The sequence below is a fragment of the Rattus norvegicus genome, chromosome 16, assembly GCF_036323735.1.
Source record: "Rattus norvegicus strain BN/NHsdMcwi chromosome 16, GRCr8, whole genome shotgun sequence".
Classification (NCBI taxonomy): Eukaryota; Metazoa; Chordata; class Mammalia; order Rodentia; family Muridae; genus Rattus; species Rattus norvegicus.
In genome coordinates this window covers 86631195-86659066 of record NC_086034.1, presented here as the reverse complement: position 1 = coordinate 86659066, position 27872 = coordinate 86631195, and the positions used below count along the sequence as shown (strand labels likewise).

The 27872-nt window shown below is 40.5% G+C and overlaps 1 protein-coding gene and 1 long non-coding RNA gene across 3 annotated transcripts in view; both read right to left on the bottom strand.

Moving 5' to 3' along the window:
• Nucleotides 1-27872, bottom strand: part of Nalf1 (NALCN channel auxiliary factor 1) — a 522611-nt gene that overhangs the window by 279084 nt on the left and 215655 nt on the right. The window lies entirely within an intron of this gene.
• LOC134482427 (uncharacterized) overlaps nucleotides 1-27872 on the bottom strand; it is a 203434-nt gene that overhangs the window by 862 nt on the left and 174700 nt on the right. The window contains exon 2 of the long non-coding RNA XR_010058520.1: nucleotides 1-27872. This exon is cut by the window's left edge and continues 862 nt beyond it; it is cut by the window's right edge and continues 150623 nt beyond it. This is a non-coding gene — a long non-coding RNA (uncharacterized LOC134482427).

Sequence of the window (27872 nt, the reverse complement as noted above, 5' to 3'; positions counted from 1 at the left end):
TTGTAGCATTGAACATTAAATGTCCTACATACCTTGACCCAACCCCTATCCCAATCATCTCTGGACTACTACTGACCATAAGAATCTCAGTATGCGGACATTCTAACTTTCAGGCAACAAAAACAGATCTTCAAATTGCCCAACATCCTGAAGAACTAGATGCACAGAATGGGGACAAGGAGTCCAGTTTCTGGCCAGGTTCCACTACAGAATCAACTGTCTAAGAACATGGATCTTCTTTGTGCTGTGTCTACCCAACAGAAGCATGGCTTCGGGCTTCTTAGTTGTTCCCACCCTACCGACTGGAGGGTGGTTACTCCTCCTTTCACCACATAAGTTTCTCGGAGACATGGTCCCTTTGAGAAAGAAAACATACTTTGTTGTACAGAACACTTGGGCACAGGAAATTCCAATGTTTTTCCTAGGGAACAGAATCCGCAGATCCCAAGCCGCATTTCAATATGCTTGCTACATACCATCCCCGTAACAAGATGCAAACAACAAGCGAATGACGGAAACACATATGCTTGCAGGACAGAATGGAGACTCCGCAGTGACTCTCATTATCTCCCTTCTACAAGGCATCCAGGGAGGAGAAAGGATGCTACTGTGATTTATTCTAAAAGTAAATACTGAGCCTGGAAGTGTGGACGTCTACTACAGTGAATGGTCTCGTCATCACTGTGGCACTCTGGGATGCCCTGGGGACTCGGAGACACTACGCTGATGAAACAGAATCCCACCACAAATTGTAACTTGGCTCATGAGCCCAGGCCGCACTACATGGTCATTCTGGAAGTTTCCCTAAGGAAAGGAGGAGAGTTTTGTAAAGGGTGAAAGTGAACTCTCAGGAAAGAAAAAAAATTCTTGGTTTGAATAATTCCGAAAATTTTGGTAAATCTATAAAGAAAATGTAGGGTTCTTCTCTGTACCGTATCCCAACTGGTACAATGCACCACCATCTTAGCTATTGTGCATTTCTTAAAAAAGAAAAAAAAATACATGGCCACATCATCTATATTGCTAAATTGGGGTTTTTTTTCCTGGTTCTTTTTGGGCTTGTTCACAGTGGATTCGATCATCTCTCTCCTCTCTGTCTTTGTCTGTCTGTCTCTGTCTGTCTCTCTGTCTCTGTCTCTCTCCTCTCCCCCCTCTCTCTTTCTCACTCTCTCCCCCTCTCGTCTCTCTCCCTTCTTTCTCTCTCCTCTCTCTCTCTCTCTCTCTCTCTCTCTCTCTCTCTCTCTCTCTCTTCCTCCCTCTCCTCTCTTTTCTTTCCCCTCTCCCCTCTCTCTCCTTCTTTGGATTGTGAGAAGATTTGAGCAGGACTTTGGAATTGTAAGGTAGAAAGGTAGTTATTTTTGTGCCAGCTTTACTGTGTTGATATCCAGAGAGTTCATCAATCATCACTTTCAGGGGACTCCAGACAGGGATACAGAGAAAGGTTAAGGTCAAGGATGTTTTCCCTTAGTGTCTGTGGAATCCAGTGACGGGCTGCAAAGGAGGCAGAGGAAAGGCCATATGCTCTTCTCTAGAAACAGGGCATTGGCACTCTTGGTCTTGGTCTTTTAGGCTCAGAAAGGGGTTTAATCAAGTGCTTCTGGGCCAAGGGACTCACACTGGGTCTAAAACACTGGCTGCCTTGGATCTCAGATGTTAGAAATCTGCTGTCTTCAAAATCACAGAAAAATTACTTGGGAGTAAGGGTAATTACAGAATGAGGGGAAACATGAAGATTTTATGTAATTAGATGTAATTAGTCTTCATGCTTCGAGGATAACAGAAGGATCAGCTAAAGATGTGACCAAGAGCACATTGAACAAATGATAATGTATATATACAAGTGGAAATGTGTATGTGTATATATGTGAATATATATGTATGTGTGAGTATATGCATGTATGCAATTCATGAGTATATGCATGTGTGTACATATGAATATATATATATTGTGTATATGTGTATGTAAGCAAAATGAACATGGATACATACATATATATGTATATGTAAATGTGATATGATTATACATGTGTGTGCGCGTTCGAGTGTACATGTATGTATGTGTATGTACATGTGTATATGTGTTAGGGATGATTTATGACTTTGTTCTGTAAAACTGCAAAAACCTCATGACTGCTTCCACGTCGGAACATGGAACTTAGGATAACCTCAGTCTGTGTTCCCAGACCAAGGTCACTCAAAATGGGTCCAAAATAAACTTCAATTTTCTTTCAGTGAGAGCTGTGGCTTTTGTTTTTGATTTTTCTTTATCGTATCACCATTGTGTACCCATGTGTACATGTGTGTATGGTGTGCATGCATGTATCTGTGTAGGTGTGTGTGTGTGTGTGTGTGTGTGTGTGTGTGTGTGTGTGTGTATGTGTACACAAGATAATTAACCTGGAGAGCACAGAGCAGTTGGAAGAACACTAGTTACTAGATATCTGCATGGCCTCTTTAGTCTGATTCTTTTAGCACTAGTAGCTACTACTAATAAATATTTGTTAAGCAATAATTCACCTATTTTTTAATATTTTATATAAAATATAAATATTTTATATTGGTTACTATTTAGGACATCACACATGCTCTAGGTGTTGAATGTCCTCATTATTATTTTAAATCCAGATCATTTGGTCCTTAAGATTCATATATGTTCTTCTGCCTTAAGAGTAAGGGGGCAACTGCGTCTGTGACTTCGGCTCTCTTCTAGCTAAAATACTGCATCAGAATTTGCTGAATGTCCTAACAACTACATTATACTGTTGATCTCTGCGGGGGTGTGATTCTGAAATGTCATCACCCCATCCCTGCAGCTCAGGTTTTGAACACTTGTTCTCTATTTAGAAGCTTGTGGGATATTTAGGAATAATGTATTAGAAGAGTTTAAGGATTGGCCATTAGGATCAGATTCTAAAGGGTCAGCATTTAAGGCACAAAGGAGGCTGAGTCCCTTGTCCATAGTGACCCAGGCTGATGGGAAAGTGACAGTTTCCTGGGAGCTTCAACTGCTGATTGAATTCAGAAGCCTCCGGGGAATTAAAAAGAAAAATCAGCATTTAAAGATCTATAAACTTAGGGATGCTGGAGGACACTGATCCAGTCGGACAAACACAGAAGCGCAGGCATACCTTAAGAAGAGAGGCCTGGCAGGACAAAAAAAAAAAAAAAAAAAAACTCAACCGGAAATTCATGAACACCAAACACTATTCTAATGGCCTCCTACGTGGTCAGGACCCTGAATATTAGCAGCATGGGTTGTGCTGTTATTCTCTGCATTTATCTGAATGGCAGATGAAGACAAACTGAAGTTAATGTCACGGGAGAGCATATGATGGATCCCTAGGGAGCCCAGTGCCCTTGACCTCTGGCCCTCTCTGCTGACCATCTTTGATGATCCTGCAGCTAAATAGCCCTGTGATTCCAAGGGAATCAAAAGCAAACACTGTCATTCTGGACGCTGGTAGCAGGGCCAGCTGGCACGTAATTTTGTTACAAAGCTATTTCCTGCTACAGGAGGGTTTGAAATAACATTTACTTGTATAATTCTAATTCTATTTAGTTTATCCATCCGGGGCTAAATAAAAAGCACAGATTAATCGAGCATGAATATGTCAGGCAGAAAACCACTTTAGGACATGAAAGAATTCAAAGTTGTTTACAATACTTTATAGTCATATATATATATATATATATATATATATATATATATATATATATATATATATATAAATTCTTCCCCAAGAGCTCTCCATTAACTATCCGCCCCATAGTTGATCAGTAGAGCAATAGCTTCTGGACCATTGGGGGTTACGAGCACATGTCAGCAAATCTGAGACAAGATGGCTAATAAAGATGAAACTGTAGAAAGAATACAGGTGTCCAATACGAACAGAATCGGGACATGAGACATCCTACATCCCTGTAATCTAAAGGTTCCTTTCCCAAGCTTGAATATATCACCAACCTTTTAGCTCTGAAAGTCCAATAACTCTAAATTCCGTTTTGCTTGGTTTAGGTCTTAGAAATGCATGCTGCAGCATACAGGGGAATGTGTTCACATACGTGCGAGGAGACAGTTGGCTCGGCTAAAACAGCTGGATATATTTAATCTGAGGAACTGTGTAAATATCACCCGTGAAGTCTCTGCCAGGAAACCTGACCTGGGCAAAGAACTCATATCCATCCCTTCCTCAGGGAGGGACTTGGAGAGTCTGAGACCCCATCACTCATTAGGAAGGAAGTAGGTGCTTCCCTCCTAGGCTGACAGTTCATGAAGCTCAAGTCTATGATACTTTGTGTAGACCTTAAAAGTATTTTCACAGAAGCTTTCACAATGATTTTCTGGAAACTTCTGTCAGCCTCTTCCAGGAAAACACTTGGACCATGGAAACATCTACTCAAAATAAAACCAAATTCTTCTCAGTCCACCCAGGGCATGGGTTAATGAATATGTCAAACAGAAAACTGAACTTTAACAACTGAAAAAATTTACAGATATTTTATATTCTTATAAAGAAAGCTTCTCCACCTCTCTACTCAGTATTTGGCCCATATTTGATCTATCTATCCATCCATCCATTCACTGTCTGTCTATCTATCTATCTACCTATCTACCTATCTATCTATCTATCTATCTATCTATCTATCTATCTATCTATCTATTTATCTATCTATCCTCTACCTATTATTTATCTATCATCTTTCATTTATTGTCTATTTTATGGCATATTGTTTACAATAGTACTCACTGAGAAGGGTTTGCTTAAGGAGATCTGCCAGCAGAGAACGAACATGTCCCCATAACATAAAGACTACAGTGTATTCTTTCTCACCCAATGTCAAAAATTGTTATAAACACATTCAGCCACAGTGACAGGGAAGAGTTCTCAACAGGCATTTCAAAAAACAAATTTATAATTTTATAGGCAAAGCAGGTTTAGAGGAAGACTTGAGGGGAGCATTCTGTTAGGAATGGGGGTACACTCCCAACACCCCCACCACCACACACACACACAATGAAGGCTTCACAGCAGCAAGCATGAGTGTTAACAGCCACAATAACAGACACTAGATTGAGTAGTCTATCACTCAGAAGGATCTCTGTTTTGATAACCATCATGGGAGCCATTTCAGCAAAGCCACAGATAGACAGCATTTGCAGAGAGCAGAGGAAGCATGCAGTACTCGAAAGGGGCTGCAGGCAGAGAATGAATGCATAACGTGTGTGTGTGTGTGTGTGTGTGTGTGTGTGTGTGTGTGTGTGTATGTAATGTATGTGTATGTGTAATCTGCATGTATATGTATATGCATATGTATGTGTATATGTATGTGTAATATATGTGTATATGTATGTATAATGTATGTGTATGATGTGTATGTGTATATGTAATGTATATGTACGTGTGTGTATGTTTATAAGTATATATGTATGTGACACATATGAATGTAAATGTGTATATGATGTATATGTATATGTGTATGTGCATGTGCATGTGTATATGTATATGATTATGAGCATATGTATATGATTATCCTCACATATGTGAGGATATGTGCATATGTTTGCCTTTGCATGTGTCTGTGGAAGACAGAGGAAGGGATTGGATGCCCTGGAGCTGGGAATGACTGACAATTATCAACCTCCTGACATGGGTTCTGGGAACCAAACTCTGATCTTGGCATTCTGTCTTATATGGTAAGAAAGTGCACTAACATTAAGCTCCCTCTCCACCCCCATGGTTCCCAATGTCATAGGTCACCATCATGAAAATGCAGAGAGCTGTGTAAACAGGGATATGGAATTGGTAGGTATGCTGAGCTCTCATGAATGAAGACCCCAGGGGTGGGGCGGGGCAGGGTAGGGCAGGGCAGGGCAGGGCAGGCAGAGATAGGGATCTCTGCCCTGTGATTCTGCTGTCCAAACACAATTACATTACTTGTGAAATTCTCATATTTGCATAAATACTAAAGCGATTTGGGTTATAGGTTTGCAACAAGTTTCATTTTATTTCTTCTTAAATTTTTCCTTTTTTCTGATTATAAGATCTTTGCTCACAGCTCCAGGTCCAGGGGACCCAATGACTCTCTAATCTTCATGGGCTCCTGCATGCACATGGTGCACAGATGTACATGCAGCCATGCACAAATATACATAAAAGCAAATACATAAATATTTTATATTGTTATTGGTAAGACATACAATTGAAAAATACCAAAGAAATATGGAATATAGGAAATAAAACTATTTCAGTAGTTTAATGTATAGTCTTCCATATAGTTACATGTTGTTAATTATTTTAAATACTCTATTATTATTAAAAAAATAAAAATGAGCTACTACCAATATATGTACATATATAGCACTAGATTCTCCATGTATATATATATGTTTTTCCATTCTTATCAAATTATATTATACATATTTTCATTGGTAACAAAATTTAAATCAGAGGACATATGACCATCATAGCCAAAATTAATATAAAAGTTCCCTTTTAATGTATAGGTGTATATAATTATATAGACTTAATATCTATTAGACTATGTAAGTAGATGTGAAATTAATGCTCAAGTGGACTTAATTATCTATTTAGGACTAGACAAATCTTTCCAGGTCTTTGCTAACTTTTGTTGTCACTGTGGTTTGACCCAGGGTCTCACTATGAACCTTGACTGATCCAGAACTCACTTTGTAGACCAGGCTAGCTGCCAGCCTAGAGACATAGAGACTTCCTCTGCCTCTTTGGTACTGGGATGAAAAGTTACCACTCCCAGCTCTTTGCTAACTTTTTACTTTGAAACAGTTGCTGATATACAGAAGTTTCTAGAGAACTATGCAGCTAAACCCTGTGCATGATACTTTATACAAGGAAAGGAAGACATTGTATCCAAGAGGCTGGCATGCCTGAGAAATATCACATGTGTACCAAAGTCCTGATTACACACACTTCTGTGTGTGCAGCTGTGGCTGCGTCAGACCTTCCATAGCTCTTGGACATCTTAGAGCACATGGAGATTTGTGGGATCAGAAACAAAATAAAAATTCTCCAGAGAAACAGCTCCATCAATTATCCCTAGAGCCAGTGCTATTCCAACCCCCAGTCAAATCCCTGGCAATGGGACACTCTCCACCTCTCTGGCTGTGTGGGGTCTGGAATATGACTTAAGTAGAAATTTGCACTTGTATTCTTTCAAAACATTTTCCCTTCTGTAATTTACTTGAGAGTCACCTAAATCATTGTTAGCAATCCCTCCTTATTGCTTATAAAAAGTAGTCCATATTAGGAATGAACCACATAATATTCAAACATTCACACAATTGCAGAACATTTAAGTAGCTTCTACTTTGGGGGCATTTCATGTACACATTTCTAAAAGACTGAACTACTGACTTTTGAACTGTTTGGTAAAAATCTTGGAAAGAATTTTTGTGTTACAAATGAAGACAAAAAAATTAATAATCTTAAATGGGGTTTATATTCTGCCTTATAGCAACCCAAAAATTGAATGCATAATAGAAAACTTTTGGTTGGTATGAAGATACCTTCAGAATCATCAGTGTAAATAACAAGAATGGGCACTGTGGGCACATAACACCTGGATGTAGTCTCTGTTCGTCCAGTCACTGATATTGTGCTTCTAAAAACCACTACAGTGTCCTGAGTTATTGGGGTGAGAGAAATGTACTTCGTCACATTAACCACTTTGCTTTTCATACTTTATGCTCAAATGATGACCCACAGAAGACAAAAGATCGATGCTGGCTGCTTCAAAAGTCGGTGCTAGAATAGAAAGTGTGAGCTTTAATTCATTCTGTCCTTGTAGAGCAACTAATCACCTTGTACCAGTGACTTAATGAATCACTACTAGGTAATGGTGGCTCACTAAGATCTACAGAGCTTTGGGTTATTGGATATGCAGATGCTTGGAAAGGACAGGAGCCTTGGGAACAGGTCCCACTCTTCTCACTTCCATTTAGTCTAAGCTGTGAGGTTTACCTTTTTATTCATTTATTTTTAAATAAATTACTAGTAGGAAGATCTTTGAGTTCCTTCCCTTGTCCAATAAATAACAGAGGCTGAGGCAGACGGATGAAGACCCTGACTTCATCAGTGAAAGAATAAATTTGGGCCTTGCAATCGGCGTGTGCAGTGTGTCAGTAGTGTGACCTTCAAGTATGATACAGATGCCCAGGCAGGCAGCATATGCTATTGTGAAATCTAAGACATTCCTGAAGCTTTTGTTTGTCAGGTTACAAAGAATCCTCTATGTGTCTATGGTAGCGTCACATTTCAGCATCAATTTAAGTAGCTTCCTATTTATGAATTACAATAGAACAAGTACAGACTATCATTTTTATTATAATGATAATACTTAAATCATTAATAAAAATATCTTGCAAACATACTTTCAAATGGTAGGATGAAAAACCGCAATGACAGGAGGCAATTCTCCAGGACTTCTTGGTAATTCTGCATGCTTGCAGAGAAGGCAGAGGCTCCATTTTTCAGTTTCACTGGTGTGACTTTTTCCCCTCTTTGGTCTTTTTTTTCAAGGGCAATGAACAAAGGAGAAAAAGATTCTCCAGGGGTCAAAGACAGGGTCATGCCTAATGCACATTATCAAATATTGTTCTCCCCTGTTCTGACTCCTGTTCTCATAATGGAACCTCCTGGCACCCTACTTCTCGGAATGGCCCTCTCTGTGCTGCACCGAGGGTACAGACTGTCAGGACCAAAGGCAGGGTGGCTTCTACTGTGAATAAAGTAACACCCATCCCTTTGTTCTGATCCAGGGTCCTTGTGACTTTTACAAAGCCGTGGCAGGCTACTATACCAGCTTCCAAGCCAGGTTGACCTCAGATTCCTCATGTTCTTGACTAACACATGATCCCTACCTTGAGCAAAATAATTAGCAAATAGACTTCAATTATGATGGCTTAACGTCCCTAGAAAGTGACAATTTATATAATGGTGCACTCATGTCTGGGAACCGAATTTATCGTTCAGTTTGATTTTAATTTTTCTATTTTTAAAAACTGTTCACGTAAGAAATACTTTTCTCCTAAAATGTATGTCAAATCATGTCACTCCCTCAAAACACACTGGTGACAGTGTCTGCATCCCACTCAGAATAATATTCAAGGTGCTCCTCACAACCTACAGGCGCCCTTCGGATCTAGTCCTGGAATCTGCAGGAGCTGCATTCCCAGTGCAAACTGTGCACAAGCCCCAGGCCCGCGCTCTTCCTGCCCAGGACCCTCACTTGGTACCCTCATCCCCACCCTTATCCCCACCGGGACAATATCTGTGCCTTTGTTTGCTCTATTGCTGCTCTAGCCCAGGCAACCACAGAAGGAACAACTCAGTTCTCTGCTTGAAACAGAATTGCTTTGTGTGAAAAGAAACATTTACTAACCTACTTCCAATTATTCATGTGTTTTTTTTTTTCTTTACTTGGTGCATTTTGGTGTAGACACTTCTTATGGAGTAACCCAAATTTAGCTTTCCTTCTAGGTATTGTTCTGCCGAGGGTGCAAGTCAGTCACTGACAGAGAGAACCAAAATATCAGGTACTTAGAATACCATTGGTAGTAATTAGGCAATCCCGGCCAAAATGTGGTCTTACCCATCACTGTCTCAGCTGTAGTTCTGGAAGTTGATCAGAAGTCCTCATGAGAAGACAGAATGTTTCTTAGGGGACAGTCACCCCTGAGGGTAATTCTCCAGGGTAAAGATTCACCCTGGGGTTACTACGCACACTTGGAGGGGGATTGTGTGTCTGCCCTGGACTATTCTGCTCTTCAGAGAAGCTGAGGTGAAACAGAGAAAAGGTGAGCGGCAGTGTCTTATCTTGGATCATCTGCCAGAGTCAAGGAGAGTGACGTAAAATGAAGGCAGAGGTACCAGGCTTCACTCATCTTGTGGGCTCAGTGCTCAGCAGAGACAGCTTATGGGTGCTTGTGCCATGGGGAAACCAAGGCCAGAGGGTACAAAGAAGCCACAGTGAGGGCTCATGCCTTGTTTTTCAGATCCACAGTAGAAAAGAAAGGCAACTTCCTGTCCTGCCAGTGCCAGGGTCAACTAGGGATTTCTGATTGGTGCTTCAGCGTGGATCTAGAATGGCATGCTCCACCCTTTCCTGTGACTCCACCCACATCGTTTCATTCTGTAACTCGCCAGGTTAAACGGTACACCTGGCTTCTGTCAGTTTCTTTCCACCTCACAGGAGCTAGAGTTTGAATTCTTCAGTGCCAGAGGCTTTCTGGGTGCTGGGTATATTCCCAGACCTTGAAAGCAGTCAGTCAGAGAGCGTTGGCGGTGTGGATGAAAGCATTTCACTTGGTACTAGCATCACCACTTTTGCAATAAAGACGTGTGATGGAGTTCATGCTTTACTTTATTATGCTAAGTGAGGCTCTCAGACAAAGCTAGTGTCTCCTCCCCAGCAAATCAAAGCCCCTTCTTCACAAAAGGCTCAATGACCTTATTGTCTCCAGTGCTCCATTTCAACTTACAGCTTCTGCAAGGACACTTTGATTCTCCAATCTGCATATCTATAAGTGGCCTTTCTTTGGGAAGATGTTATCTTTGAATTACAAATGGAAACTTGCCCTCCAAGGAAGACAAAGGCTTGGGAAGAGTGCTTAAATCTAAGTTAGGAACCTCGGAGGAGGTCTTAACAACTCAAGTTGGCAGGTGACCAATTATCATCCTATACTTCTAGTGTCTTGAACTGCAGCTTTATGAACACATCTTGATTTTATGACTAGTGAGCTCCAGGAAATATAGTCTGTAACTTTTCTTGAGATCCAGGCAGGGGTCAACATTTTCCAAGGTTTGATTTCCAAGATCATAGTTGAGAATGTTAGGAACAAGGTCAGTGGAAAACTCTGCTTTCTACAGGTAATTTGAAACTGAGAAAAAACTCAGACTCTGATGAGACATCTTATAATTAATGGAGACTTCGGATCATAAATGTTTCACATCATCATAGGTCCAGGGGAAACAGAAAAAGGTCCCAGTCTCTAAGGGGAGGCATCACTCTGGAGGCATTCACTGCGTACTTGAAAAGACGAGTGGAAAAGATGGAATGAGTGAACCAGAGAGATCTGAGAACACAACTCAGGCTGCCTTCCCCACTCTACAAGCCCATCACAGGAACTCTGTTCCAATGGACAATTGGCCCAGCTTCCCTGGTGTGCGTGCGTGCCTGTTTCTTTTCAGATCTTCATGAGGAAAACTAACCACAAGATCCTAAACACAATTACACTGTCATTGAAACCAGTTCCCAGGGTTCCAACATTGGTAGTTAGTAGTATTGCTTCATGTGATGTGTTTTACCCTCCTGGGAATGGCTTTGTTCTTCTTTGCTGTTCTCTCTCTCTCTCTCTCTCTCTCTCTCTCTCTCTCTCTCTCTTTCTCTCTCTCATACAATAGATGACTATCACTTTTAACCATCAATTAGTTGGCGGTGAGTGGGAAAGCATGAAAATACCAGATTTTGGAATATTATCTAAATCATATTTTTTTCTATCCGTAAGACAACCTCGAGATGTTTATTTCTAGTTCAAGATTGATGTAAATCATAGCCTTGGTAAACCGAAAATACATGAATATATGTTTGAAATGCAGTGTGTGTGTGTGACATCACATGTGTATGTGCATATATGTGTACATGCACATAGAACACTTAATATTGGGAACTTGATCCTATGTTGGGACATGAAGAAAACTGATATGCCAAGTCCTACTCAAGTCAGGAAGTAAGGACACAGTCTATCATCTTTTCCAGATTTTACCTAATAATGAAAGTGACTCTATTGTCTCACAGGTCTTACCATTGTAGGAACACCTCAGTCCCTGTCACATCAGACTGGAAAATACCAAAATGGTTTGCTTTAGAGAAAGGCCCAAATTAGTAACTTTTATGTAGACACTAGTGTTAGTTTCTGTTTCTACAATTCCTTAAATCTGGAGACCATTAATCTAAAGAAGAGGAACTGGATATATTTTCCTGAGAAATCTTTGTTCAAACAAAAATTACAGCACATGCTATGGACTCCAAAAACAGCAGGGTACAGCAAAGGATTCTAAGCTTGGCAATGTAATCAACAAAAAGAAAGTAAAGTAAGAGAAAGATGTCACGCAACCTGAGAAACCACAAACTCAAGTACGAAGTTCCCATGAGGAACAGTAGGTAGGGCTACTGAGCCTTTAACGACAAAGCAGCTTCAACAAAACACTAGCCTGAGTAAAGAGACCCTTGACCTCTATCGATTGTCTGTAAGGCAACAGTGGTGGCCTTAGAAGGTTCTGATGCTGTAAACATAGAGAAGAGACTTACACTTGGTACTAAGACTCCAATGACAGAGTCATCCACACATCCAACACTCATGGCCTGCCTATGGGTACCAGTCACCCAGAGAGAGCATTTGGTACTGGAGAGCTTCAAGTCTAGTTCCAGCGAGGTGGAAAGAAACAGGCAGCAGCCTAGTGCACAATCCCATCAGGCAAGGATAATTTACAGGATGAAATGATGTAGGGTGGAATCATAGGCAACATCCGGTCACGTCTCTGAGTATCTTTGAGGACCATTCCTAAGGCGTGAATAAGGAATCTCCAACTGGCCCTGGCTCACCTGGGACAGGAAGGCTCCTCCTTTCCCTGTCGTGGATGTGTAAAGCAAGGCCATGAGCCCTTGCAGTAGGGCTCTGAGTACCTTCTGGTGCACACTCCCCCTGTCTCCCAATACTCTCACTCATAAGGGCTTTTGCTTTGCATTGCACATACCGCTCTTTATGGGCTCTAATGCTCTACCTGGTGCCTACTCAATGCCTTCACTATACACAGCCCACTTCTGATGACGCACCCCCAGGAACTCACCCTGGCTGATTATTGAAGAATACTTTCCCTCCCACTGGTTTTTGAACTTCTTGTTTCTCCAAGTCCTTTCAGTCTCTCCATTTATTAATCTTTGATATGATTTTAGTGTGCCTTCCCTTGTGCTTGTGCATTCTCTGGAAGAAGGCACCCTGCCTGGTTCCTTGCTTCATTTCTCTCGGTAGAAACAATTCTTGGCATATGTAAATTCATCAACAGATATTTGCTTGATGGGTAAAACAATGAGCAGACATTCTTTATGTGCTGGATAAAAAGTTTAATGTCATGGCGCGCGGGGGGGGGGGGTGGATCATGTAAGTGCACAGATACGCTCCCATTCTTTCTTAGTTATAACGGAACATTCCAGCAGCAGCGGAAAGGAATGACAGATTTTCTTCCATGAGAGATAGAGACTGAGTGGTGAGTCACAAATCAGGGAAACAATCCACTACCCAACAAAAGGAAAGGAGTCATAGGGACAATGCAAGAAGCCCCACCCTTTCCCACGCCAATTTAAACAGGAGTCAAGAGGCATAAACGCACTGAAAACTAGAGACAAGTGCTCAACGGGATAAGCTCAGGTAAGAGCTAGAGAGCAAAGGCTCTGGCAAGCAAAGACTGCAAAGCGAGACTAAAGCAAAGTATCAGATTAGAGCTCCCCCTGCCTTGTGCACAGTTGCTAATTACTTGAAGGCATCTGAATGAGGCTAAGTCAGGCAAGCTGTTACTTCAGAATAGAGCTGTCAAGGCTGGGGAGCCTCTGTCTTTTTTTTTTTTTTTTCCTTCCTTTCTGTTTCTTTGTTTCTTTATCTTTCTGACTTTGTTTCTTTCTTTCTTCCTGCCTCTTAAATGTTGCCATAAAATTAGTTTTCACATAAAACAAAATTAAAATCTATCCAGTAAAGGCCACAAAGACATGGCTGAATTGAGACAAAGCTCTTCCACTTTACAATCTATTTCTGACATCTGACAAATCAAGAGTTTACCAGTTGTTACTTCTTGACTATTATGTCATGAATATTTAATAGTGTTTGTTTTATCAAGAAAGAAGCAGACCACAGGACCTGGCCTTGTTGATGAAACTAATATTCGACCTATAAAACCTTGAGGAGTAACTAAAAATTATATAAAAGTAAAGATACTCAAATTATGAACAAAGTAAATAGACTATTCTATCTTCATATGGGACAAAGTTTTAATGACACAAAAACAAGACAAAACAAAACAAAACCCCTGCATTCCCTGCAAGAAGTCTTCAGGATCTGATGACTCTTTTTCTATAAGCAAACTTGATCAATTCTCTTCTCCTACAAAATCCCCATCCTCATCTTCTTCCATGGTTGTTGGATATTCTCTTGCTAACTATCCTCATGTCCCTTATGAAAGCCTATAACAGGGCCCCATCCTCTCATGCAAGCCTGTACCTGGGGGTGAGGGGGAAGCCCCATCCCCTCATGCAAGACTGTAGCAGTGCTCTTTTGCTTCTCACACAACCATCATTGCCTCATTGTTGAAGGACCCTCCACCGCCTCAGGCACCCCTTCTACATTACATACAAAATTAGGAACATGACTGGAATTTTAGTTGAGTCATGGTATCTAAGAATTACTATGAATCACACAAATCCCAAAGAAAAAACCTCTAAACCTATTAAGAGCCTACTATGAATAGATAACAAAAATTTTGTGGGCCTATATATGTCCTCAGTCCTGTCATCATTAGGATAAGACTACTGGGAAACACACAAACACCTCATAAAACAACTATTTCAAGTACCGCACAAGCACTAGATTGTTTAAGAAGGAAGAAATGAGTGGTGAAGAGGTTGCCTACATACCCATTATCACATACTGTCTAACCACACTAAGAGGCTAGCTCTGGAATTGAGGTTGGGCTCTCCTCTCTCACACCCAAGCATATGTGATCTAATATCCTTAGACTGGAGATAGGCTAAGCCCCATAATTATGTGGCATGGAGAAAATGACAGCAAAGCAGCCCAAGAGTAAAACCACATGACAACAGGGAGGAGGTAAGCCTTTCCAGACATGGATTACAACTGTTGATTCAATGATAGGAACATGCCTGCATTGGGAACAGAATGCTGAAAGTTTGGCTATGGAGAGGAAGCTTAATCAAGAGTTCTAGGGAACAGCTTCAGCTTCTCCAGTCAACTCCTGCTGGATGTTCTGAGCCTGCAACACATGGTGGTTTGTCCACTCCTTTATTCTGCATACTCTAATGGACACTCTTGGACTCTGTAAGAGTCTTATTTCATAATGTTTGACTACCAGCTGCTTCTACATGGTGGTTGCTGCTTTTTCTTTTATTATGCTTTAATTAACAAACTCAGTCTTCTTCCAAATCTATAATAATTACAGCTGTTATAGACCATAGTCTAGACTATATAGAGCATGTAAAAATTGTCTGGTCTCAAATACTGAGTGTGTTCTGGATCCAAAGGACTTAGGGCCAAGATAAAACACAGGAAAATGCAAAACTGTATGTTGTTATGTGATTGCATATACATTATACTATATGCACAGTGAAGTGTAAATTGAATTTGTGTTAAGAAGTACAGTTAGGCAGACCAAAGTTGACACAAGCTTCTTCTTTGATCCATAGTTGTATAGCATTTCTATTTTAAAGTTTTGCTTGGCAGTAGATTTAAAGAAATTTTCAAATTATACATATAGTAAATTTTAGATATAAGGAAATATATAGCCTAAGTAAAGAAATTTACACTTAAGGACAAAGAATTAGAGGGGTAAATCCTTAGTGGTGAATATTCTCCCTATGTGGAAAATGAAGAGAGTGGTGTCAGGAACACTTAGAGACCAAGTCTGTGCTCCACACTGCCCCTCCCACGCTGCCCCGCCCACACTGCCCCGCCCACACTGCCCCGCCCATACTCCCCCATCACACAGCCTTGCCCACACTGCCCTGCTGCTGTGCTGTTTCTCTTGGTATTGCCGAGAAACCTGAAGCTTTCTGCTCTTTGAGTCTCTGGGTGTCACATTGCTCCTCTCTCTGGAAGCTTTTAGCAGCTGCCATCCATCATGAATAGCTTGGCCTTTCTCAGTAATGCATCTAAGTAAGGGATGATTTTCACGTGGCGGAAAGATTTCTGGGTCTCCTTCACTGTGAACTCCTCCCTCTCCTCTCTGCCTCTTTCACTGTGACCCTGGACCTCTGTAGCAGAAGGAGAGAGCATTTGTGAATTGGGTAGATGAGGGCTAAGCTTCTCTGCCCAAGTACAGACCAATTGTAATTTCTGAAGCATAGTTTAGTGAAATGTGTATGATCTACTTCTACACGATAAGGACTTTTTATGTTCTTAGTTGTGTTACGAGTGGTGATGGAATACAACACAAATGACAGACTAAGAGGAATTAAAAAAAACAAAGAAAGAAAAAAGAAAACAAAACAAAAATAACACCTTACTTAGACTTGGGATCCATTATGGAGACTTAAGAAGTAAATGCTCTGTGAGCCCTCACCTCAACCGCAACAGACATGCGCAGGGGCACCTGGGAGCAGGAGACATTTCTCCAGATTTGCAGGGAGGGCAGATGAGCTTTCCTAAGTGCCTGACACCGTTCTTGTCCTTTTCCTCCGAGAGAGGACAGACATAGCTGAAGAATTGTCCTTCAGAGCTGTCTCTTACTTGAAAAGGAAGATTTTCTACATCTCAACCCCAAGAAGGAAATAATCGCCTTAATGCCAGCCTATCTTCTGTGCAAAAGGACCAAATGGCAGGCCAAGCTTCAAATCAGGACCTTAGGTTAAACTTGGAAAGATCGGTGGTCAGTGATATGCACAATGCTTAGCTTTAAGATACAAAAAGAACCCAAACAAACATCCCATGAATTCTCCAATAGACAACTCTCCTCTGTATGTTTTTAAAAGTATTAAACATACACACACACACACACACACACACACACACACACATAAGCACATACACACATAAACACACACACATACACACATACACATACACACACGTACACACACATACATACACACACATACACACAAATACACACACACACATTAAATGACACACATGAATAAAATGTCAGTAAAATAATCACTTGTGAAATGAAGATCAGGATAAATATATACATAGTAAAGACGAAAATCATATAGGCCTCACATCATTTAAGAGGTCCGCTGGCAGCTGTTTTAAAATATCAAATCACCTAAAACCTCTACTTACAAGCCAAGCCAGGTGCTTACAGTCAGTCATTGAAAGTATTTATTTAAACACTGGAGAATTTGTTTTTTCTTCTGAACCTTGGAAATCCCTGCCTTTCCCATCATTTGACCCACTGCTGCTGCAGTTAAGCATCCCAAGCTAAAACCTGGAGGAAACCCTGAGGAATGTGCGACACAGGAACAGCAGTGGCCTTTATGCCATTGCCCTTCAGCGAGTCAGCTGTGCTACGTGGTATTAGATAATGTTAAGTCATGACGGTTGTTAACTGCCTCTTGTGCTGCTGAGCTGTTTGTGCTTTGCACTTATGGTAGTGACCAGGTCATGCCCACATCAGCAAGTGTCTGTACTCTGGAGCCTGTTCAGTTGACGGGGAGGGTGCTCTGAAGTGCATCTGTCTATGCTCTGACTCAGCCCCGTGTGCTAGTTTGAGTCTGTTCTTTCTTCCATTACATCTCCCGGCCATGATGAAGAGGACTACCATCATTAATACTATTTAACTTTAGGGTGCCGGTTCTTAAGGATCCACCTCCCACTTCCTGGATTTTAAAATAATTAAAAGTAATTGTACAGGACAGACAATCCTAATTTGCATAAAAGCTGGACTATAGGAACACTGATGAAACCACGATCTGAACTCTTCATCCTTCAAAGACTTAACTAGGTACTGCCCCAGTCCCCTTCAGACAAAATAGATATATGTTATGCTTCCCGAAGTCCCACACCTAACATTTCTTTGAAAAGACTCTTAACAAGCAAGTCTTAAACCAAATAATAAATCTATTTTATGCCATCTGAAAATAGATACAAATAAACTGTAGAAAACTACTAAAACTTACTTTTAAGCAGTCGGGCAGACTAACCAGCACCAGTGGGGCCAGTTGAGCAGAGTGAAATGCTCCGAAAAACCATGTGCCCGACAAGGGAAATAAAAACTTTATTAATCTTGTAAGAAGTGTGAGGTAAAATCTCAGCCACAAATTTTACCTAAGGAGCAAGCAAATGATTGTCAGCTTTCTTGAGATTTCATAGAGCCAAAGGACAAGACATTGGTCTTTTGTCTACTTGAAGGAAAAAATGAATTATTGGAGGAGAATCCAGAGACGATACTCACATCTATTCATCTCAGCTCAGCCTCTGCACAGTGGCTCCTCTCTGGGAAATTACCAGACATTTATCATCACCTACTTCCTGCTTGCAGGGGCCCCATAACCCAGCTGACAGTCTCTGCCATCTGTTCCTGGATAATAGTCAAGGAGAATAAATACCCAGGAATAGCAGAGCATCACTTTTTGTGTTTATTCTTTTCTGTCATTACCACATACTGACCTCATAAACACTCTGCATGGTATTTAATTAATTTAATCACTGACTTCACAAAACCCACTCTGTCGGGGACAATATCAATTCTCTGAAATCTCAGGCAAAGCATGTATTCCATTACTTTTGTGCATACATTTAGCACCAGAATGTTTGTCTTCGATGGAAATGAGAGTCAAATAGTGCTCTAAAGCATCTAATGCAGACGTTGAGAATCTTCAAGGGCACAGCCACCCCAGGAGGCGACAAGGACAGAGGGGAACATTTCCATTCATTCTGTGCTTACTGATAAGCAAGGTTCATGAGCACTAGAACTGGCTGAAAGAGGAGGGAAATTCTAGTCTCCCATGGTCCAGACAGTCCAGAAAGTTCCTGGAACTTCGGTTCCATCATTTACAATGCTGGACTTCAGATCTAATTTCTTCTTTAAAGAGTTGGATCATCATGTTACCAACTTCACAGGCTGGTAACAGCATATGGCTCTACAGAATGTATTGTGAATATTACCACTCACAGTCATGGGTGTCAACAAAGACTTAAGCCTAGTGTGTCTGTAACAGGCTTCAATTCTCTGTAGATCCAAACTCTGAGAGCAGGAGATTCTGCGTTCCCATAGAATACCATCCTATTTCTTATTCCTTTGCAATCACTTCTATTGAACATGTATATTTATGGATTTATGGGAAGCAGGCTATCGCTAGGTGTGATTTAGGCACGTATTTTTAAACGTAACACACAGAGATGGCTTTAGTTGAGCATCTCCTTTACCAAGACTCAGAGCACGCATTATTATCAAATGTGAGGAACATTCCTCAAGGTGCCTCCACATCACCACAGGCCCCTGCTACTCACTCACAGTGACTCCTCCCAGCACTGCATAGTGCCTGACTACACGGCATAGACTCCATGTTCAGAGAAAGAACATGGCTTAGAATTATGAATAGATAAGTACCTAAGACATCCTGATGGAAAGAGAAGTGAAGTGCTTTATAGTTACCAAGGTAGATGCTATAATAATGTACTTCTGGAGATCTATGCATCAGAAACAGGTTGAAGAAGTCTCTTGAAATTTTCAACTTGAAAAATATATACTAAAGATTTTTTAAAAAGATTTATTTCTAATTATGTGTATAGACAGGGAAGTTACATGCACATGGGGTCTACTGACCCATGAAGACCAGAAGGCACCCAGCATAGGTGCTTGGAACTGAACCTTGGTCTGCAAGAGCAGTGCAAGTTCTCAACCACTGAGTCATTTTTTCCAAACACAGGGGAAAATATCTTAAATTTATCTCAGACTCTTGCTTCTGAATTCAACCATCTTTCCATGGAGATAGCATCTGGTCCACGAATATCAAAATCCAGATAAATAGTTCTGTTGTATAAGACAGTGGAATATGTACGTATAACCTATATGCAGAGTCATACCAGGTTACTTGTGACTCCCAACACTGTAGACAAAATACCTTTACCTTATTTATAGCATAATGATGCAAAAATGTATGTATAGATGTAGTAGAGACGCAATTGGTTCTCTTCAAATAGGTTTGATCTAGACATGGGGCATGTTGGTTGACTCTGCAATGGAACTCAGGTAGACAGAGGTTGAAACATCTGAGTCCTCCTGAGAATGTGTCGTGTCACTGTGTGGAGATATCCCCAGGATTCGTGCTGATGGTAGGAAGCTGAGCTTAGTCAGATTTTCAGTGGTTTTCCCAGTGGCTCTGAGGGTTGAGATGGAAGAAAGCCCTGTAAAGGAGACATATCACAGGCTTATAAAGTCATCTGTCTACATGGCTCTTCTGGCTCGGGTGTGCATTCTGGGAGAGCAAAGGCCTCAAATGTGAGGCAGCTCAAAAATCAATAACCAGTCTATGGAGACTCAATCTAACAACAGATTAAAAACACCCCAGCTTCCAGGCCATTCCGTTCAGTTCAGTCCCGCTCCAACCTTACTGCGGTGCGATTTAATCTCTGCGACGTCGCAGAGAGTATAAGATTAAAATACAAATGTCACGTCAGAGATAGTGATTGTGACCAGAACTTCAGTTTAGTTCTTTGATTTGGGTGGAGGGGAGTGAGGGAAAAAAAAATGAAAGAAATAATGAATGCTGCACCAGGCAGATTTTATCCAGTAGTGGGAGAAAGCAGCACATTTGATTCTGCTGTAAAGGGAATCATGGGTTTGGGGGGCAGGGGATGTTAACATCGCACAAATGAGTCTGGGATTTCGAATTTTCCAGAAATTTGCCTAGGAATGAAAGAGACATGTGTTCTCTGATTCAACAACCCAAAAGTTGTACTCATCTGGATTTTTATTAACAAAATTCTCATCCCTTACTTCATTGTGAATAGAACCATCTTGTGAGCAGAGGAGAAATGTATGGAACTTTGTCACAGGTCTGTCCCACTGGACAGCAAAGTCCATGAGGAGATCACCTGTGTTGCTCTGTGGTGTGGTACAATAAAGACTGAATCAGTAAATCTGAGAAAGAAACATCTGTGGGTAGTTTTTCTTGCTTTCCTGTAATATTTATTTTCTTATATTTATTAATTAATAAAACACTGTCCATCCATCAAGGGCTTTCCCTCAGTTGTTTCCTGAAGTGAGCCAACATGAACATCTTGCTCTTATCTCCTGTCTCAACCATCCCCGATAACATCCAGAAGCATCTACAGAGGCCACTGCTGATAAACATCCACTTTAGTGGAGAATTAGGCCCAGAGAGGCTTAACAGCAATTAATACACTAAATAAATTAATGACCTATGTTACTTTAGGCAATTTTGATCCCCCTCTCTTTATGTAATATGACAGTGTGCGTGGATGTGGTACAGGATCTCAGTAAATGAGTGGAGAAGCATTACCATGACGACCGTAAGTGACTCAGACCGAAAATCAACCTCTGGGAAAGGGAAACAGCTTAAGCAAGCCTAATAAAACAAACAACAAAAACAAAAGCACAAACAAAACCAGGCAGGCCCCAGGGAATTGGCCAAGATTAAGTCACTGAGATATGATGGTTTCACCCTAGAGGTGATAAAAAAAAGACCAGGGCTGGCCATTTCTGTGTGTTGGTGAACACTGTTTCATATGTAGAAACCTGTTACTCATGGGTAGCAAAATGCAAGCCAATGCAAATAAATTTTACTGGGCAATCTCTGGTGTGTCACCTTTTAAATATCCAACTGCATAAATTGTGGAGGGAAAAAAAATGCCCTTTTAGTTTTGCCCTTTTCTTGCACTGGCAACACGACAATAGAATTCTGCATGTAAGTAAAACTAAATAAATTGCATTTCTAGGGAGAGAGGAAGAAAAGGAGATATGCGCTGAGCTTCTGAACTTCTACACATGGTCTATTACAGCTTGATATCATTTGAAGAAATAATGTAAGTATTTGAAAGTGCTGAAGTGATCGACTTAATCAAAGGTGAGAAAATATTACTTCTCCAAATAATTAAATTACTATCCACTTTAATTGAAAAATTGCTTGAACTCTCAATACGCAGAATGGTAAACGTGATGCTGCCGAGATATTTTGGACCAAGGCTTTTATTCCTGGCTTCTCTCTGTTTGAGGAGTAGTGTGTGTAATGAAATGTCAGCAATCAAGAGTCAAATGCCAGCTTATGAATTATACAAATTGCTGTTTATCTATTCCTCTCCTTTCTGCTTTTTCAACATGTTTTATGAATATTGGCTCAATAGAAGTTGTTAGAAAAATCCGGAGATAAATTTAAATGGACTATTTTCACCACAATTAAAATTTTAGTTACGTTTCCAGGTCACAAGAAAAGCCAGAGGCAAATTTCAGCTGCCCGAATATTGTTGGCATTTAATAAATAGAAAGTAGTAAATACATTTTGTTCTGTAAGAGCTCACATGGGAAGTCGACTCTTGAAGCATTTGTGATTTTATGCATCCTGCATCAACAATGATGTATTTTTGTTAAGTATTCTAAAGGTTAGAATTTCATTTCAGGGATATATTTTAATATTTAAAGTGGTATGTCCTCTACATTCATTCGTTCGTTCATTTGTTTATTTCTTTATGACATCAGAGTTTGTAGCCAAGCCTGAACTCTCAGTCACCCAGCCTTATCTCCCCGAGTACTGAGGTTATTGTTAGACCCCCATGCCTGACCAGGGAGAGCATCATTTTGATAAGAAATTTAACTAAGAAAATTTCCCCTTTAGGTTAGATAATTGCTTCCATTTGTCTCCAAGCCTTAAATTAATTTTGTAAGAGCTCAACTGCTATTGTTTAGTTTTCATAACATTTCATATGAATCCCCCTGAATTATATGTAATTAGCCCGTGATTGTGATACAAAACATAGAAATGAAATATTTCCAAAACATGATAACACACGCACAATTAGATTCTGATTAGGAGTAGGGGTTATCTAGTAGGCTGGAGTGTTCCTTGACTGCCTGAGTTTTAGAAACTCTCCCGAGTCACTGCTCCTATGATACAGTCAATGTCAAAAGTCATTTGCAAAATAACCTGTCAGCGCGCAGAATGGTCCGACAGAACCTACCTCTACAGCAGCAGGAAAAGTGACACATGGCCGAGAGGAAGTCATGGTAACCCAGGGCATAGTCTCACCCTTGCTGTAGTTAGCAGAGAACCATTAGAAAGGAATAAAGGCTCCTTGTTGTCCCTCTTCTCTGTTGACAGAAAGGATGCTGGAGGTTGCATCACTGAGATTCTAACTATAGTCATCATCCCACGAGCATTTTGACAAATATTCTTATCATGACTAGTATCACCCTCATACAGTGAGCAAACATATAAAGACGGATGTAATGATTTTTATAATGTTAGGTGAAGAGTAAGGATTCCACGAACATTTCCACGCCTGCCTTGCGAGGCAAGGGTTTTTGTGTTATGTATGCTATTCTTATGTCAGTGACAAGTGAGTTCATTAACGCCTCCGTTTCTAAAATGTTAGAGCCATTTTGAATGGAGTGCAGCATCCAGGATGCTGTTGTGAGGCATTCTGTTGCCTTAAGTATGATGCACTGAACAAACCTGTCTGCTGGTTGAAAGACAATACAGCTGTGTAAATTATAGACTGCTACTTGAAAAGTGAACTATCAGCCTGTCTATCAATCACTGAGAAAATGTCTGCTTGCAACAATAATGAGTACGGTGAAACACTTTGCATATTTTCAACTCTAAAAGGGTTTAGGACAAAAACGATTCATGTTTTAAGTGGCAGAGATATTCTCAAAGGCTCGAGCAAGCCCTCCTCGCTTCTTTCTTAAGCATTTGTGGGTCCATCAGGAGTCTCTGGGATGCTTTTGTTAGCAGAGTGTGATTTGCCGATGCCTGACAACTAAGTTCAGTGTGTGCCAGCTTCCAGGCTGAGGTGCAGTTATTGCTACTGATTTTAGCAAGGTTTCCAGTGAGAACTAAGGACAAAGAGCAAGTAGAGAGACATCCGGCACGGTGTCAGACAGCGGGCATGTCGGCGAATAAATTAGAGCCATTAGACAAAGCTAAAACACATACTTGGACAGTAGAAACTGAGTGAGTTCCTTCCATGACACTACTGTAAGCTCAAGTGTCTAAGAGCAAAGGCTAATTTCAAGGAGCACCTTGTTTAGATTTCCTACCCTTGTTTTAGGGTATGGAAATTCAGAGTCCTCTGCAGCCACAGCCACTGCTCAAGCTGAGCACCCAGCCTTGTAGATAAGAATCCATCCAGTCATCTCCTCGCTTCAGACCCACATTTTCTAAAGTTTCCATCAGGGGCCTTGCTTCTGCTCCCTAATTATAATTACGTTATATGATGAGGCCCTTAGCAAAATCATTTAGGTGCACAAGACTCTGAGGGTGGAAACTCATGTTTTCTACGATTGTCACTAAGCTGGCAGTGCTACTGGTAGCCAAGTGAAGATGATGTGACCTCCTCTGCACATCACTGCTGTCCATGATCCATCATCTACCTGAATTTGATTTCATATCCAGCTAAAATAGCTCAGATTAAGAGCGCCCAGCTCCATTGCTGATGTTTATTTTCACAATAGTGGGAATGGCTTTGCTGCCAGTGCACATTTTAAACCTGTTCCATTTCATTGGCCATGGCTTAAGATATAAACTCCTCGGTCTAAATAACCATGTCTTAATACGTAACTCTCCCAAGTGTCTACCTTGACCCTGAGTGATACAGAGGTAAAATCATAGCAACTAACTGCAAATAAAAACAAAGTTAGGGCTCAAAGAATTCCACCTATTTTCACACCAGCAGAAGGAGGGTCCCACTCTACAGATGGTCACAGAATCTGTCGGCTGCCATTCTCGGAGTGTTTCCCACTTATTAATATAGCATACCATCCGTGCTGTCTGCTTCGATTGTGGGTATCCCAGAGGCTCTGGTTCACATATTTAGCTCTTAGATACTGGTACCAAAAAAAAAAAAGAAAGAAAAGAAAATATAAAAAATGTGGCAGATATTGCAAGAATCCAACATCGTTTGGGGCAAATGGGGTAGGGGAAGTAAAAAGAATCTCAGTAAAGGAGGGACAGAAGTAACCATAAAGCCAGAGGTTACCTTCCTGCACTAAGCTCTCCATCTAACCAGGAGCAGGTCATGTATATCAAACCCAGCCTCTTGGTATAGAGAAAGGCACGTCTCCTTTCCTTTGTTCTCAAGCTGGCAACTGGTTCTTTTAGAACAAGCTCTCAGAGGCTGCCAATGTCCCATAAGTAACAGGGACTGGGTTTCCTATGGAAGTTGCCCCATCTTTCCTCTTGTTCATAATATCTATTTGAAATTCGAATAAAATCATAACATTTCTCCTCTTCCCTTTCTTCTCTCGACCCCTCTTTCATGTACCCCTTTGTTCCCTTGCAAATTCACAGCCTCATTGTGTTATGTGTGTGTATATTTATGTGTATATATTACACATAATATATATTATACATCTATACACATACCTACACATACATATGCATACATGTAACAACATGTATATGTTGTGGACATATACAACAATATATTGATATATTGTATATACATTATATACAACATAGCACAACATATATACATATATATTTTATGCACATGCACACAAATAAATACAACCTACTTAGTCTCTATATTACCCTACATCTTCCTTCTTTTGGTTTGATGCCTGTTTGAGATATTTTAAGACATACTTAAATGAAGACAAACCTTAAGTAATATTTTGTATACAGTGAGGGTGAGAGAACCTTTTCAGATATTCCCTCTAAAATATTTATAAGGGAAGCAAGCAGTTTTATGGGGCAATCTTTGAAATGGGAGTTACTGTCAAGAACATTGTTACATGGTAGGTGTGCATGGTCTCATGGCTCAAACCATTGCTATACAAACTCATACACAGAGAGACACACATAGTGGTCTCAGACACAGAAAGGTAGCAAATCAGAGTAGAATGGTGTGTTCTATGCACAATTTAGGAATTATGTTCAGCAAGCCATCCTGTGTCCCTGGAAAAAATCCATCAAACTCTCTGTTGTGTCAACAGGACAAACAGGATGTGTAGGTGTTGGTTTGTACAATGGGCTCCAGCTGAGGCCGGCTCGTTGCCACTGAAATTATTTTCTTCCCAGAACTTTTACTCTTGTATAATAGAGGAAACATCGAAGGTATTGAATTGTGTAATTGACTTGGGATCTAGGAAAACATGCAAAAGCTCACCACAGGGAAATAGTCAGTGGTTGGCTGTTCAATACAATTACAAATGAGAACAGATTGTATTCCGAGCCCAAGACTAGGAATGGCTGGACGTCTAAAGTGGAAGGAGCTTTTGCTGCTAACTAGAAAGAATAATACACAATTATTTAAAAAGTCAGTCAACACTATAAGAATAAAGCACGAGTAAAATCTTATGCCCCATCACTTTGATAGGAAATATCTCTGTCTCTCCTGAGTACACAGACATTCACACACCCACAAGTGCGATTTGCTTCTCAGTAAGATTTGTGTTATAAAAATGAACTTTCACCAATCCCCATCTTTGTCTTTAGTGAAAACTTCTTATAGTTTTTGCTGAGCCATCATGTTTTCTAATTTCTAAAGATCTGAGCCACTGAAAACTCAGTCCCAGTCAGGCAGTTGCAGCCAGGCAGTTGCAGCATGTCTCTGCCTGTCGGAGCAATTCAACTCAACAGGAACGCTTCCCAAATACTCACCTCCAGTCCTGATGCTATACCTTGAATGGCAGCTTCACAGAAACCAGGCAGACACCATTAATTGGATGCCCATGGGCCTGTCAAGGGCAATGCTACCAGAAAAAAAAATCTAGTGAAAAATTAATTTTTGTTTTACCTAGTCAAAAACTTTACTCTATGGTGTCCATGCTTTGGAATTGGTCTTACAAGGAGAGATCGTCTTTCTCCAGGTAACCATATCGCGTGCATGTTTACTGATTTCAAGGGTCGGGTCACATGTCACATTATCACAGAGCACGGCTGCTCAGATCATCAGAGGCAGTGTGGTTGTGGGCTTGTGTGTTTCCCGCTCCCTCTGCATCAGTCACTAACAGGCCTTTCTTTTTTCTTCTCATCACCTTTGCCTTATATAGTTTTCTCCTCTGAATGCATATTAATCCAAGCCAGATTGCACCAGAGATGTGTTATCCTCTCTGTGATTCCTGACATTTATGTCAGACCTTAGAGCACCTGATGTTCAGTAAGTATTTGTGAAATTATCCATGGGTCCAGTTGTCCACTTGAACAGATTTCTCTGCTTTCCATTAGAATTGGAGTCTATCAGGAAGAGTCCTAGCGAGAACCTTAGGGTCTATTGTAAGTGGGAGATGACAGCCTATGGAAGATTGCTGCTGGCCAGAGTTAGGAGGAAGAGGCGGACTCTCAGCACCTCTAGCTATTGCAGACTATATGTATATGTATATGTATATACATTATATATATATGTATATAGCTCAGTGTATATATGTTGAACATATTCCTTAGTAAATGTATGGTAAGTCTCTCTATTCAGTATGAAACACTTGGCAAAAATAACTGCTTAGTGGGAGAAGAGACAGGGCAGGTTAACAGCCATCTCAGTACAAATTCTCTGACCAAAGGCATGTGTAGAAAAGAACGTGTTAGTAGAACCAAAACTATTTTCATTGAGCTTTGTTTTCTTTTAAAAAAATTTCTCATAATTGTTTCATAAGGCAGTCTTGAACAATCTAAATGAGCACTTTAAAGTTGTATTTATATTCAATTTGATAATCAGTTGTAGAATGTGACATTATTGCAATATTCTGATATGTTATTATAAAACCATTTCTAAATTAAAAACATTTTTATTCACATATTCTAGGCAAACTGTGGAATCATAGCTCAATATCATTCATGGAAAGAAACTTTGTAGGTGTTCAGTTCCTTATTTAAAAAGAATGACCGCATTGCATCTACCTTAGAAAATATACAACTGGGTTCAATAGCTTTCC